The following is a 14,341-nucleotide window of genomic DNA, read 5'->3' on the forward strand; positions in this document are numbered from 1 at the left end:
CAGAAAATTCACATATGGCTTCTCTTTTCTCAGGCTTAAGCCGAGCACCCAGGAGATCAATGTACTAGCTGACCTTCCTTTGAGGTCTGTGAGCGTCCACATTTATCTCAGTTCTTCTTAGCTGGAAAGCCTGTGGCGGGCAGAAATTATGTAGTATAGGAAACACACATTAATGGCATTGTTCCTGCCTCGCAATAATCATGCAATTCACCAAGAAAAACAGGATGTTATTCCAAGTATACAGTCATGGAAGCCAAACCAAACAATATTTGAATTTCATTATTAAAACTCAAAGGGCTTGAGTAGCAATGACAATGCTGTTTAGACCTTTCTGGAGTCCTTGGAGGGCAAGGACCAAGCTGTTTCTACTTTGAAATTAATACAGAGTGAGGTACAGAGCAGCAAAATGTGGAATTATTACAACTCAGGGCATTTTGTAACTGTTAGTGCTTCTGCCCTCTCCAGGGCAGACCAAAATATTGTCCAAGAGCTTGTGAAATGCTTCTGGAGAGGCCACATTCACATGGCTGCCATGCGCCCTTCTAGAGGGCACACCCTCCAGCAAGTCCTGGGAGCCGCAGGCCAGCAAAGCATCCCAGGGCAGGGCTTCAGTCCCTCTCCTAACTCACAGGCCAGACTTTCCGAGACGGTTATTCTGAGGGGCGAGCACAGCTGGGAAGTCCCTGGCCATAATGAATTGGGGCCCCCTGAAGAATACGACTCCCCACCCTTAAATATGGGCATCCAGAGAAGGACAGCCTGGAAAGGGCAGGAGAGTGACTTTCCAGTGGAGAACCTGATAGACCCCAACCTGCACCGGTGGTCAGGCCGACAGTAAACAAGTCCTACTGGCCGTGAGACTCTATGAGGACACTTTCCAAAACCCCAACCTCCTGTCTAACCATGGGAAAATATAGGACAATTCACACGTGAGGGACAATCTACAAAACACCTGATCATGCACTTCAAAACTGTCAAGGCCACCAAAAACAGTCTGAAAAATTGTCACAACCAAGAGGAGTTTAAGGAGATGTGATGGTTAAACAGAATGTGAGAACCTGAAGGGGATCCTGCAAAAGAAAAAGGACACTAGGGGGAAACAGGAAATCTGGATAAAGTGCTAACTTCAGTAGTATCAATGTCAATCCATCATTTATAATTAATGTACCACACCCAGTGTAAGACGTTAATACCAGGATAAACTAGACATGGGGTTTATATGGAAGCTCCATACCATCTTCACAACGTTTCCATAAATCTATTGTAGAATAGAATTTATTAAAAACAAGCAAACAAACAGCATACACAGAGATGAGCCATTATGATTTTTGGCTGCTAAGGTCGTTTTTCATCTTTATCAACTGTTATTTATCAAACTTTGCCACAAGTCAGTCATTGGGAAATAAAAATAGTCTAAATGGAAATGGCAAAATTAGCAAAGCACACACCTGCCCAGCTGCTGAGTATCTGGCACCCCTGAGGCTTCACTCTGGTGCAGGACAACTCGGCAGCCGCCGCCACCTCACGCCTGCACGCCCCTGCAGGGTCTGTCCCTGCCAGCTCTGAGTCACAGAGGGCCTGGTGGTCCTTTCTGCCTTTTAGCTGACAGACCAAGAGAAGAGAACAAAATTCTTCAACCCTGGTGAAGTTTTTAGCTAAAATGAAGATTACAGATCATCCAAGCTGATCCCCTTGTTACAAAGATGAGAATAAGTGGCACAGAGAGCCAAGTGTCAAACAAGGTCACGGAGCTCTGAGGCACAGTGGGCCGGTTCCTCAGCCAGAGCTCTGGCTTTACAGGTGGGAAGGAAATAATATCACTGTAAGGTGGGGAGGAAGTGCTAGGAAATGAGGGAAGATGACGTGATCATGGAACAGGAAAATCAGACACAAGGGTCTGATAAGAGCAGAAAAGGGCAGGCACTGTGACCAAGATAAGAACAAGAACAGAGATCAATAGCTTTCAGGCTTGTTTTCGGAAACTTAAGGGTGTGTTTTAGCAAGCTCTCAGGTCAAAGTAGATTCTGAGGTGGTTCGGCGAGGCAAGGGAGAAGACAGGGTTCCCATGCTGTCAAGTCGGGGCTCTGAGTGGCTGGAGGCAGGCCTTCTCAGTGAGGGCTGGAGGACCCTTTGTGACATAGGGACCAGGTAAGGTTCCAGCACTGCTGAGTGAGCCCAGAGATAATTCCTGGGCATTTTGCTTCTTCCTTAAAGAATTTAACTGGAGGGCCTCCCTGGTGGTCCAGGAGTTAAATCTCAGCACTATCACCACTATGGCCTGAATTCGATCCCTAGCCAGGGAGCTAACCCCACATAGTGCAGCAGACCTCTCCTGTCTCACCGCTGGCCCCTCAGCAGTGTATTTCAGTAGATCCGCCTGTTCTGCTCCCCACTGTCTCTGGTGAATCTTCTCAACCCACCTCCTGAACCTCTGGCCTACACCACAGTTCTTATACGCATAAATAAAAATAAATCTTAAAAAGCAATTTGCTAAGTAAATATTTCTGCTTTTAAGTGGCCTTTAGAACAGCCCAGGCACCTGGAGGAAGCCACCAGAGTGAAATCTGTCATTACAACAGGAGTGCTCTGTGCTTTATACTTGCATCAGGCCAAGTAAGGAAACTGGGTCTCTGCCAGGGTGCTGGTCACCTGGGTCCCACTGGTGGGCGGGTGCACACAGGGATGATGTCATTTCAGCTGCCCTGCACCACGAGCAGCTGGCCAAGTACCCGGCACGTGTGGACGGCTGCCCTGGAGGCACCCAGAAGGCTCTGGATCGTGTGCCACTTTAAAAGGGAAGGGTACAGAATACTCCTGACAGGAATTTCAACCAGAGTGGTGGAAGGATGCAAAAAAGAGCATTCTAAGAGAACGTTCTGAGCATTCTAGCCATTGTAGGAGAGGAGAGGGAAGGGAAGGAAAAAAAACTTGTGTTAAAGGAAGTGTCCTTAAAGCCAGATCTACTTCCCCCCAGATGTCAGCAAGCCCAGGTGCAAGAACTTAAACTTAGGAAAAAAAAAAAAATTATTTTTTGAGTGTCTCTGGAATTGGTACACACCAAGATGGAGACCCCAGAGGCAGGCATGGCATTATGAAAGGAGGTGAGAAAATGGAAGAACTGAACGCAAACATGGGGGCTAAGGATGTATGTCTGAAAGCTGCAGCACACCAAGCAATGACCAAGGCCTGCTGGTGGCAGCTGGGCTGGCCCACACCTGTGCCAGCACTGGGCAGCAGGAGTCCTGCCTGCAGTGCAATGTGACTTTGGAACCTGGATCCTCGAAGTTCCTCAGACAGTTTACATTTATCTGACAGGAGGCTTCAAGTACGGCACTGAGTATGCAACTACCCTCCACCAAAATTCAAGTATCCACACCTGCTGTGACGCCTGTGATTAACATAGCCAGGGTCTAAGGTAATGCATGACGACCCCCAGTGGCCCAGGAGCGAGGCCAACAGGGCGCTGATTTGGGACCAGGAGGTCTGTCTCAAAGACCTTGACTTTCATGGGGGGGAAATGGGATTTCATTGACCAGGGACAGAGGCACAGAACCTGTTAAGTACACATCTAGTCAGAAGCCTCAGTTGCAAAGATGCTTTTCTAAACTACAACTACATGCAATGTGGCTTCTCACTGACACATGTGGACATATGATCTAAGGTGAATGGCTGAAGTTCACTGAGCTCACCTGTAGTCCAGGCCTTGGTGACTCATTTTTTTTTTTAAGATTTATTTATTTATTTATACAAGCACTGGGTACAGTCAGAAGCGCGGGAGGGTGAGAGAATTCACCAGAGCCAGAGCGGGGAGCAGAGCAGGCAGAAGGACCGAAGTACACTGCTGAGGGGAGCAGCGGGTGGCAGGAGAGGTCTGTGCGCCATGTGGGGCCCTCTCCGGTGGCCGGGTATCGGACCGGCGCTACAGAGGCTGCAGGCAGCTTCACAGCCCAACGCTCAACCGCTGCGCCACAAGGGGAGGCCCTGGTGACTCATTTTTTTTTTTTTTTATTTTTTTTTTATTTTTTATTTTTTTATAGAGGCATGTTTTTATTTATTTATTTATTATATTTGTTTGTTTTTTGTTTATACATGCACTGGGTACAGTCAGAAGCGCGGGAGGGTGAGAGAATTCACCAGAGCCAGAGCGGGGAGCAGAGCAGGCAGAAGGACCGAAGTACACTGCTGAGGGGAGCAGCGGGTGGCAGGAGAGGTCTGCGCACCATGTGGGATCCTTCTCCGGTGGTCGGGGAGCAGCCGGGGATCGAACCGGCGCCGCAGAGGCCGCGGGCAGCTTCGCAACCCAACGCTCAACCGCTGCGCCACACGGGGAGGCCCTGGTGACTCATTTTTAACACCATGGCCATATCAGAAAATCTCTCCCAGCAGCTGAGTTCTTTCTACTGATTCAACCAAAGCTGATAGTACAAACTGCCTGAGACCTCTGAGGTTCCATTAACTGCCAATGTGTACAACGCACCCTCATTCCACACCAGAGCAGAGTTGCTGGGGAGGAGACTGGAAGGGAGAGCCTCTGCATTTCAGACCTGACTTCCAGCTGACCGAGGAGGAGACCCAGGAGCACAGTTGGGGGGTCCACCAAGGTGCACCCCCACCCAGCCAGCGCAGCTTCCAGGAACAGGCCAAGAGCACAGTTCACTGGAAGCAGTTACTCACAGATGTTCCAAGACAGGGATGGCAAATGGAAAGTAGACACACTGGCCAGAGTGCATCGGCCCCTCACCAGGCACGAGGCCCCTGAGGAACAGGACCCATTGCACGGCTCCAGCTCCATGCTGGCCACCCCACAAGCTCACACTTAGAAGTGGTCCAAGCAAATAACACATAGGGCCAAGGGCTAACACTGTTGTACCAGTTAGAGTTACAGAAGTGCAGCAAGCCCCTCAAGAGTGAACTCTATGGCCGAAATGGTACACACACAAGAGTTTTTAACGGTTTGAATACCATGGGAAACATCCAGTAAAAAATGTGCATAGAGGGGCCTCCCAGGTGGCACAAGGGGTTAAGACACAACCTATGAAGCAGTCTGCAGCCTCTGCAGCAGGGGTTTGATCCCTGGCCTTGCCAGGGAGCAACCCACATGGTGCAGCAGACCTCTCCTGACTTGACTGCTGTTCCCTTCAGCAGTGTACTTGGGAAAATCTCCCTGTTGTGTTCCCCACTCTGTCTCTAGTGAATCTTCTCACCCCCACACCTCTGGCCTGTACCCCAGCTCTTGTATGCAAAAATAAATAAATCTTTTTTAAAAAATGTGCATAGTACCCCAATGAGCAGCATATATATATATATATATATATATATATATATATATATATATGAGGCGGGGGGTGTGTGTAAAATAAAAAAACATTAACTGAGATTATCTTTCAGATTACTGAGTCTTTTCTCTATTTGCCATGCTGTCTACAACAAGAGGAACTGCATTTTAAAGCAGAAAGCAATAGTAATAACTGGTAACAATTGGGGCACCAGCCAAATGAAAGATCCTTTACCTAAATTATTTTAATCTTCACACCAACTTAATAGGCTATGATTTACATGCATTCTAGAGATAAGGAAACCCAAACTTGACTAGAACTCAGTATTTCTCAACCCTAGATTAGAATTACATGGGGAGATATTTTCAATTAATGATGCAAGGACCCCGACAGATGAGGTACCTTCTGGTAAGTTCTGCCAGGTAACTTACCCATGTAGCCAATGAATGAAAGAGGCAAACAAGATGGAAACTCACGTCCTACTGCCTCCAAAGCCCTGCACTGTCCTGTGAATTGGAAAAGATGGGCTCCCCAGAGGTGCAGTGGGGTGAAAGTAGGGACAAACAGCAGAGTTAACTGGTGGAGGGAAAGGATGTCTCCTCACAGGGCTGAGCATTGTAGGGTAAAGAAAATGTCAGGCTTTTCTGCCCTTCCGCCATCAGGATAGATGATGGATCCTTGTCCTGAATGCATGCCTGATGGTGGGCACCTGGAATAGGGTGTGGGCATAGGTAGATGGGATTCAGCTGAGCTAAGACTGTGCTTTTAAGGGCGGCGTCACGGGGGGACGCCAGCAGCCCCAGCCAGCAGCAGCAGAACCTGAAGGAGAAGCCGAAGCAGAAGCAGAGAACGCCAGAGAGCCCAGATAGAGTGAAGACTTGCTGGGGCTGGGAGGCCTGCCAGCCTCCCAGTCCCCCAGCCAGCACCCCTGCCTGCCATATGCCTGGTGAACCCCAATAAAAAACCTGCAAAACTACTGAGGACTCTGACTCCTCCTTTACCCGATCTGCATGGCATCAGAAAACCTGCACTGTGCCCGTTCCTGCCCCTACAGCATCTACATGTCCGGCCCAAAAGGCCATATCCTAACTCGCCTAAATGCCCCTAGCACCAAGGGCACCAGCAGGGTTTACAGCACCATAACAGAGCACGCTCATTACCAGCTGAGATAAATTCAGGAAACTAACAGGACACTGACTCTTTCTCCTGAGGTAATCCTCACAGTCAACAACTTGTGAGGGTTTCTCCATCAAGAGATTTTTTTTTTAGCTGAATATTTAATGCTTTGATTTACCAAAGAGTTTCTATTTCTCTAAATGAATATATATACAAAAAGATACTAGCTTTAGGATAAAATCTAACCCAACCAACACAGTCTATCTATAAAGTCTTAAAAGATTCCCATTCTGTCACAGGGTGTGTTCCATGCTCCCTTACCCCTCGCCACATCTGAAGGGCTCCCTTTCTCCACTGCGAGGACAGTGTGCGTACCTGTTATACCCTCTGACCAGGTTTTATAAGGCCCCAAGGCATGATCTTAAACAAGTCAGTGCTGGGGTCTTAGTTTCTACATCTGAAAAGATGGGCATGGAACCATCCTACCACTGCAGGGTGCTTGTGCGGATGAGTCAGGTAATGCACCTGGGAACAAGGCAAGAAGCAAAAATCACCGTCATTCCTAAGTCTCCAAGAATTGTTATCCCTGCCACAGGGATAGGTGCTAACTGCTTTCAATTTCTTTTAAATCTCAGCAATCTGCCCCCACAGAAGAGAGGGCAGACAATCCCAATTAGCTAAGGGTTTCTGTCAGTAGGGTTGTCATTAGTTGAAGCTTTACCACAGATCCTATTAATGCCCAATACATAACTACACTCACATCTTTTCAATATTGTTTACTCAAATCAAAGAATGACACATAAAACAAGAAACCAGAAAAAGAACAACTAACGACAGCTTCACAAAGCCAGATACAATCTAGAAATGTTCCCTCCTATGGCAGCAGGATGTGATTAGAGTATTTATGTGTCTGGATAGCATTTCCATCACTGGGAGGGCCGTTCTTTATCAGGAGAGGTGGCCTGGCCCCGTGTACAGAAACACAGCACAAGAGAAACATATATTCCCTCAGGAGCTCGGTGTGCCATTAACCACACTCACTCTCACGTATGTATGCTCACGGTCATGTGAAGCCAGGCAATCTACAAACCCTCTGGGCTGGTCTAGGGGAAGACTTATCACTACATCTCAACGACAGTGTCAATTTTCCACAACTAACCAGGGACCTGGCCTAAGAGTAGGGACTGTTCATAAAGTCAGCTTTGTGTGAGCTGTGAGCACTTCACTGGAGCCTCACAAATTGTTACAGAATTGGCTCTCAAATCCTAAGTGGAAAAGAAATGTCTTAAATCAAGTTCTCCTAAGTTTATAATTCACCCTTACTACCACAACAATGCCTCTTTAATTCTCTGGGCCTCCAAGGTATCGCGAAAGATGAAATAGAATTTTCCATGGCTCCTTCTAAAAAGCCTAAGAACTAGCACCTGGAACTAGAGCACAGCAAAGGAGAGATTCCATGCAAAGCTGACGTAACATTCACTGGACATTCACAGACCAATACTTTTCCATTTACACATTTACTCACTCAACAAACCTGTAATAACCCCAGGCATTTCCCCCCATAAGCAACTTTGAAAAAAACATGAAATTTCTAGAAAATGCATTCCTTCAAAGTAGACAAGCTGCAAAAAAAAAAAAAAAAAAAAAAAATAGGGGCAGAAAAGATTTGGAAAACAGATTCCCAGGAATCTACAGTGCACAGTCACTTCACCTGTAAGAACAGGAGCCAGGATTTGAACCTGGGTGACCTAATTCTAGAAGGCTATTTCACGGTAGGTGAGCTACAATGACTCAACTTTGGTCAAGCTTATTGCCCTTGCCACTCGACAATTTCTTATTCCATTTGTCAACCTGACTGAAATCCTACAAATAAAAGATTCACATGGGTTAAGTGACAACGTCTTTTTGACTGCCCATACCTCTGTAAAAATTATGTCAATTATATATTCACAAGTGGAATAAATCAACATAACCCACCCACTTACCTCCAGCTGCTGGACCACTCACTGCCTTTGAGATAATTGGAACTTTCTTTGGGACTGAGGAAGTGCAAGTTAATTTGGGCTGCAGGGGCCAACCGAGTCTTCAAGAGGTAAATTCTAGAGGGCAAACAGAGAGCAGAGTCTAAGAAAAAAAAGCCAGACAAAACAAAATGCTGGCGATCTTCTGTCCTGATAAAAGTGCGGCAATACGTCAAAGCAGCACATAAAGTTAAAAGTGTAGTAACATACATACTGTAAGTGTATATAAAGAATGGTCTAGTAGACAGGGGCATCGAGGTAGCATTTCTGCACAGAGATTATGGGCTTTTTAAATTTTCTGCATTTTTACTATTTTCTCTATGGTATATTGCTTATGAAATTAAGGTGAATGAAATCCTCTTAATGAACCCAACTAACAAGTAGGAAAAAAAGGAAGGCAGAGAGGTCCAAAGACAAGTTAAACCCATGTCAAGAGGGCATCTATGAGATGGAAATAATAGGGTAAGTGGGGCTCCATTATGCTTTCTTTCTACACAAGTGCACATTTAGAAATTTCCAAATGTAAACATGAAAAGAAAGGAACTCATTTAGGGTGACCCAGAAAACAATGAGGAAACTCTTTTCATGACCCATATCACGCGCCCCACCCCTAAGACCGGGGCAGCCCTGCAAAGCTGTAAGCCACAGCCAACACTAGTCTCTGCAACAGTCTTTCCTGTAGAGTTAGCTTGAACCATACGAAATTGTCAATGCTGAGTCATTTTTTAGCTAGAAAACCAGCCAAGAATATCTGTAATAAGAAGATGTGTTCTTACCTCTCACCAGCTATGCCCTGAGACATGAATCTGTACAATTTGGGGAATGAAACTAAAATCAGCAAAGGCCACGTGAATTTCAGAGAAGAAAAAAGGAGTGTGACTCACAGGCTATTCAAAAGCTGGGGGCTGCTGAGAGAAACTCATAGGTACACACGTTTTTTTTCTATACTGTGAGGGACGTAAGTGAATTTTTTCAGTTTGCTCTCACCTCCCAATAGGCTTCACCATAACTGGGGAGAAGAAGCATAAGCCGGAGGGGAGCAAAGGTGAGACAAGAGGAGCTCGGGTGAGTGGAAAGGAGGAGGGGAGCACTCAGGAGCCAGCTAAGAAATTGGCAATTTGCTTGTACAATGATTAAGCAAAGGATGGACATGAACAAAATCCTATCTTGTTGTGAAGGACAGAGTGGAGGGAAACAGCACCAGGATGCCAGCTTCCTGGGGCTCAGCCTTCCTTTCGTTGAGTAGCAAGCCAATACACTTGTCTTTGAGCACAATATGTTTAAGCCAATTAATAAAACACCTTTTACGCAAGCAAATGCTATAACCTTTCATGTTTACCTGCCATCTGTTCCCCGTGTCTGGTTTTTACCTCAAAATCCCTGAGACACACATAATACCAACACCTGCGGTTACCATAGGAATTATCTAAGAGGCAAGTACATGTGTAATGCACATATAATCCCTAAGCAGGAAATGTCACATTTTTGGTAGGTCTCCCTGTTCTATTTACAACCAAACTACATTGGTGCCAGGATTTCAAACACTCCCACCCAAAAAAAAAAAAAAAAAAAGTCACAAAAAGATGCGTCACTGCCTCCTAGTGTCATTGCCACCTTACACCTTACCTGTCTTCCATCCAACCACTACCTGTCCTGTCCTTCCACCAACAGGTTTTCTGTGTATGTGATTCACTTAAAGGAACATCCCCTGAGGCGGTGACAGAACAGTCTACCATAAAAGAGAGCATGATTCAATCTGCCTGAAACCCCTCAGAAGGAAATAGCCAGTAAATGAGAATGCCAGAATCTCTGGGATTCTGCAAATATCAGAATGCGTGCCTGAATGATCAAAGCCCAGGAAAGGACTGCACCAGAGGACCAGGTGAGAACAAAGCAGCCCAGTATGTTGAACAAATACAGTCATTTCCAATAGAGCAGAGAGCAGAGAACTGAGCTGGTGTGAATGAGTCTGTGAGCATGTCAGGGTTACCATGTATGCAAACAGGCCACAGACAGTGCCACCTGCTCCAGTGCTGTGGGTTAATGACACACAGTCACTCCAGCATGCGAGTTTGATCCCAGAGTCTCATGGTATGCCAACGTGCCTTATCCAGACTGCGGGTCACTGAAATTCTTCCTTCTTTGGTTACAGCTTTACAATTAGACTTCAAGTCTCAGAGGATGAGGAGACATAGCACAGACTTCTGTTGTTTTTGGAGAATTGTTAGACTGAAAATAGACATTGCACCTAATGCCCCAGACAATGCTCTCTGTGCCCCACTGCCACAGAAAAACCAACTGTGAGGGCACCTTGCCTTCTGGAAGCTCACTGAGACACACATTTTCCTATACAAACAATGTGGCAAAACTGCAGCTGCGGGGCCTCCCCGGTGGCACAGCGGTTGAGCGCTGGGTTACGAAGCTGCCCGTGGCCTCTGCGGCGCCGGTTCGATCCCCGGCTGCTCCCCGGCCACCTGAGGAGGGTCCCACATGGCGCGCAGACCTCTCCTGCCGCCCGCTGCTCCCCTCAGCAGTGTACTTCGGTCCTTCTGCCTGCTCTGCTCCCCGCTCTGGCTCTGGTGAATTCTCTCACCCTCCCGCGCTTCTAACTGTACCCAGTGCATGTGTAAACAGAACAAACAAAACAAATAAATAAAAAGAAATAAACATGCCTCTATTAAAAAAAAAAAAACTGCAGCTGCGTTCTAAAGCAGCTCACAAAGTGACTGAACCTACAACCTCCCTACAGCAGAACTGAGCACGCTGGAGCCATTCCCTCCTGGCAGGGTGATAGAGGACAAGAGGACTCCCATTTGGTCAGCTGTGAATTCCTGATTTAGACATAGCTGAGGACCTCTGTCTGAGGATCTAGAAACCATCCCAGGACACCCATACACACTGTCAACCTAGAGAAACAAAACAGTCTGTGGCTTTTCACTCAGCTGTGACCACTAACCCCCAACCCCCTCAAAGCCTGGGTATTAGGAAAGAGAGGAAGAGCTCTAAAATAGTCTGCCAAAACAGCAGAGACACAGCTGACGGTGGCAGCAGGAGGATGTGAAACAAACTCACTCTAATTTGAACACAGATAAGGGGAAAAAAGGATATTCAAGGAGGACAACGGCTTCTGCCCTGGACAGAATATCCTCCCACTGCCCCATGGCAAGGACCTATCTTATTGACTGTCTTGACCTATCTTATTGGAAAGTGCACCTGGTAACTCTGTACCTTCATTTCTGATATTTACAAGGTTGCAGCAGCCTCATAAACTTAAGGTACTTATTTACACTTGTACACCTCCCCAGAAACAGAAGCCATGGGGAGCTCTTCCTGTTTCCTTCTGCTCAAAGATGCTCACACGTGGCAAAGGTCACTAGATATATCCCCCAAAGTCCTTCTGATGAAGGAGCTGGCATGGTCTGCTGCTCCAGATTATTACATGTTAGGAGTCAAGAATGTGAATGGCTCCAAAGCACAGTAAGAATGTGAAAGAAAAGGATAAAAGACTGGTAAGGTTCTTTACACGCATGCAACTGAAGAAACTATGCTTCCGTTTTTTTTGTGATGAGTAAAATACCAACAATAATGATGACGTCTCCCCATGCAAATAACCTGTTATTTTAAGAGAGAAAAACCAGTAGTCAAGTATTTTAGCAGTAAAACCCTTTTGTCCCAAACTACATTCTATGTCAAATGCAAATATAAGAATCAGAAAAGAGTGGGGCCTTTCTAACTTAAAGAGAGAGAGACGCTGGGCTTCCTCGGTGGCGCAGCAGGTTGAGCGCAGTGCTGTGAAGCTGTCCGCAGCCTCTGCAGCGCTGGTTCGACTCCCGGCCAGCCAGGGTGATTTCCACATGGTGGGGCAGACCTTTCCTGTCATGCCCCATTGCTCCCCTCAGCAGTGCTTTCAGTCTGTCTGCCTGTTCTGCTCCCACTCTGTGTCTGGTGAATCCTCTCACCCTCCCATGCCTCTGGCCTGTACCCCAGCTATTGTATGAATAAAAAATAAAATCTAAAAAAAAAAAATTAAAAAAAAATCTCAGTCCTTAAAAAGAGAGAGAGAGACACACTGAGCCCACTGACCAGCCTTGACCTTCACTGCCCTCCCCATTTGGCTCCAGTCCTGCCCCACCCCACCCCTCCCCCACCAAGGACCCTGGGGCCCCAAGGGCTAACCTGTGATGCACTAATCCACAGCAGACAGTAACAGCACCTAAACCCAACGTGCTACAGAAGAACTTTTAAGTGAAAAGATGAAAAGTAGGCGAGTGAGAGGAATAGGAGTGAGATGAAAGGCTTGGAGGAGGAAGGAAACTGGAATCAGCGCTTGACTTTGAGAAATGAAAAGACTGCAAGAGTCCAACACAGAAACCCAGCTCCACTCACAGCCGCTGCAGCGCTGCCCTCCTCCACAGCCAAGCAGGACCACTGTGAGCGGCACGGGCCCCTAAGTGCTGAAGGCCACAAGGCACCAGGGCCAAGGGGAAACAGATCCTTCCTCCAGAGATTGCCTGCTGACCATGTCTTTGCACAAAGTCTTTGCACTGGTAGGACATTAAGGGTTCTATTTGAAGGAAATGTAGAGTTTAAGCAGCCCTCTAAAATAAAAAGGCAAATCTGTTTTCTGATTAGTCCGTGGAGCATAAGAAACTAAATGAGTCTGAAAAAGCACAGCAGTTAAAAATTTTAAAAGACAATGACCTAGAGTTATCTGTTAACTTAAAACCCCAGCACAAAGGAGACCATCCTGCTGTGGTGCCTGTGTGCAGAGAGTACCTGCAATGGGTCAGGACTCCTTGTCTTAGCACCGAAGTATTGTCTGAGTCATGAAGAAAGACATCCTAGGGGGGGGCAGGATGACAGCTACTGGCTCCTGAAAGGCAAGAAGAGACATTAGACTCCACCTATTTGGGATCCAGAACTTCCAAGTCTGTGATTGTTATAGGAAAGGATGAATCTGTTCAGTTCAGCATTAGGAAAAGACACCCCAACTGCAACACCAACTTTAGATGGGACAAATGGCCAGGATAGCTAGGGGGCTCCCATCACAGGGACGGGGCAGGAGGGAGGCAAATTACAACTTTAAAGGGGAATCAGTGGGGGACTCTAGAAAAGAGAAGAAACTAGACTAGAAGGGCCTCCAAGTAAGAGATCTAAACATGTTACCTCAATAAATGAATGAGCATATTTCAAATAAGAAAGGCTCAAAAGCATCACCCAGGTTATGTACATAGGTTTTCTACAAATCTAGAATACAGAAATGGGCATGCAAGCATTCTGACCCTTGCAAGGAGCCAGAGAGAGGAATGAGGCCTCTCCTAACACTGGTGTTGAGAACTAGTCAGCAGGAACGGAAAACCTTAGCTGGTTCTCCAAGAAACAGCCAGATTCCCACCTCTGTAGCCATCCGCTGAGTTAGCTGACATGAGACAGTGCACACACATACACACACACACCTGCACTTATGACCTAGGGAGAGGTCCCAGATTGCTCTACATGGACCATGCTTGACGGAGGGCACTGCAGTCCTGGAGGGAATGAGATCGAATGACTGACACTGTCACTGTGAATGCAGCCACTGTCACCCCTCGCTGAGGGCACGGTGGGAGGACGTCCTCCATGAGTGGCGTGCAAAGCTGCATGCAAACAGTCCATCCCCTGCATTGCATATGCATGCCACAGAGGAGAGCGATGTAATTAAGCTTCTGGAATATATTTTGGACCTAGTGTTAACCCACAGGGGATTATCATTATGCCAAAAAAGCTTAAGAGGCTGATTGCTAGAGTTTTCTAACTTGAGCAGAAAACCAGCATTTCCAACAAATGTAATCCCTAGCAACACCTCTTATATGTTCGTTTTACATTAATATCTCATCCTTTTCCACTTTTTATTTTGAAAATATCCAAACCTATAGAAAAGTTAAATAT

At 46.6% G+C, this 14,341-nt stretch overlaps 1 protein-coding gene across 16 annotated transcripts in view; it reads right to left on the bottom strand.

The window, feature by feature from the left end:
• The window catches only part of SLC7A1 (solute carrier family 7 member 1), a 67,274-nt gene that overhangs the window by 23,022 nt on the left and 29,911 nt on the right, over positions 1-14,341 (bottom strand). For 10 of the 16 annotated variants that reach the window (XM_037527088.2, XM_054701975.1, XM_037527085.2 and 7 more), the window contains 2 exons: positions 13,190-13,286; positions 8,378-8,491 (listed from right to left, as the gene is read on the bottom strand). The exons of 1 other annotated variant lie outside the window; for it this stretch is intronic. The gene's annotated coding sequence lies outside the window, so the exon portion shown is untranslated. Of the gene's footprint in view, positions 1-73; positions 131-1,448; positions 2,175-8,377; positions 8,492-13,189; positions 13,287-14,341 lie in introns of those variants that run through there. 5 more of the 16 variants (XM_054701976.1, XM_037527099.2, XM_054701977.1 and 2 more) reach the window with 5 other exon arrangements.

Source organism: Talpa occidentalis, unplaced genomic scaffold (genome assembly GCF_014898055.3).
Source record: "Talpa occidentalis isolate TD23 unplaced genomic scaffold, MPIMG_talOcc4v2.1 talOcc4.5, whole genome shotgun sequence".
In the NCBI taxonomy this organism is placed as follows: Eukaryota; Metazoa; Chordata; class Mammalia; order Eulipotyphla; family Talpidae; genus Talpa; species Talpa occidentalis.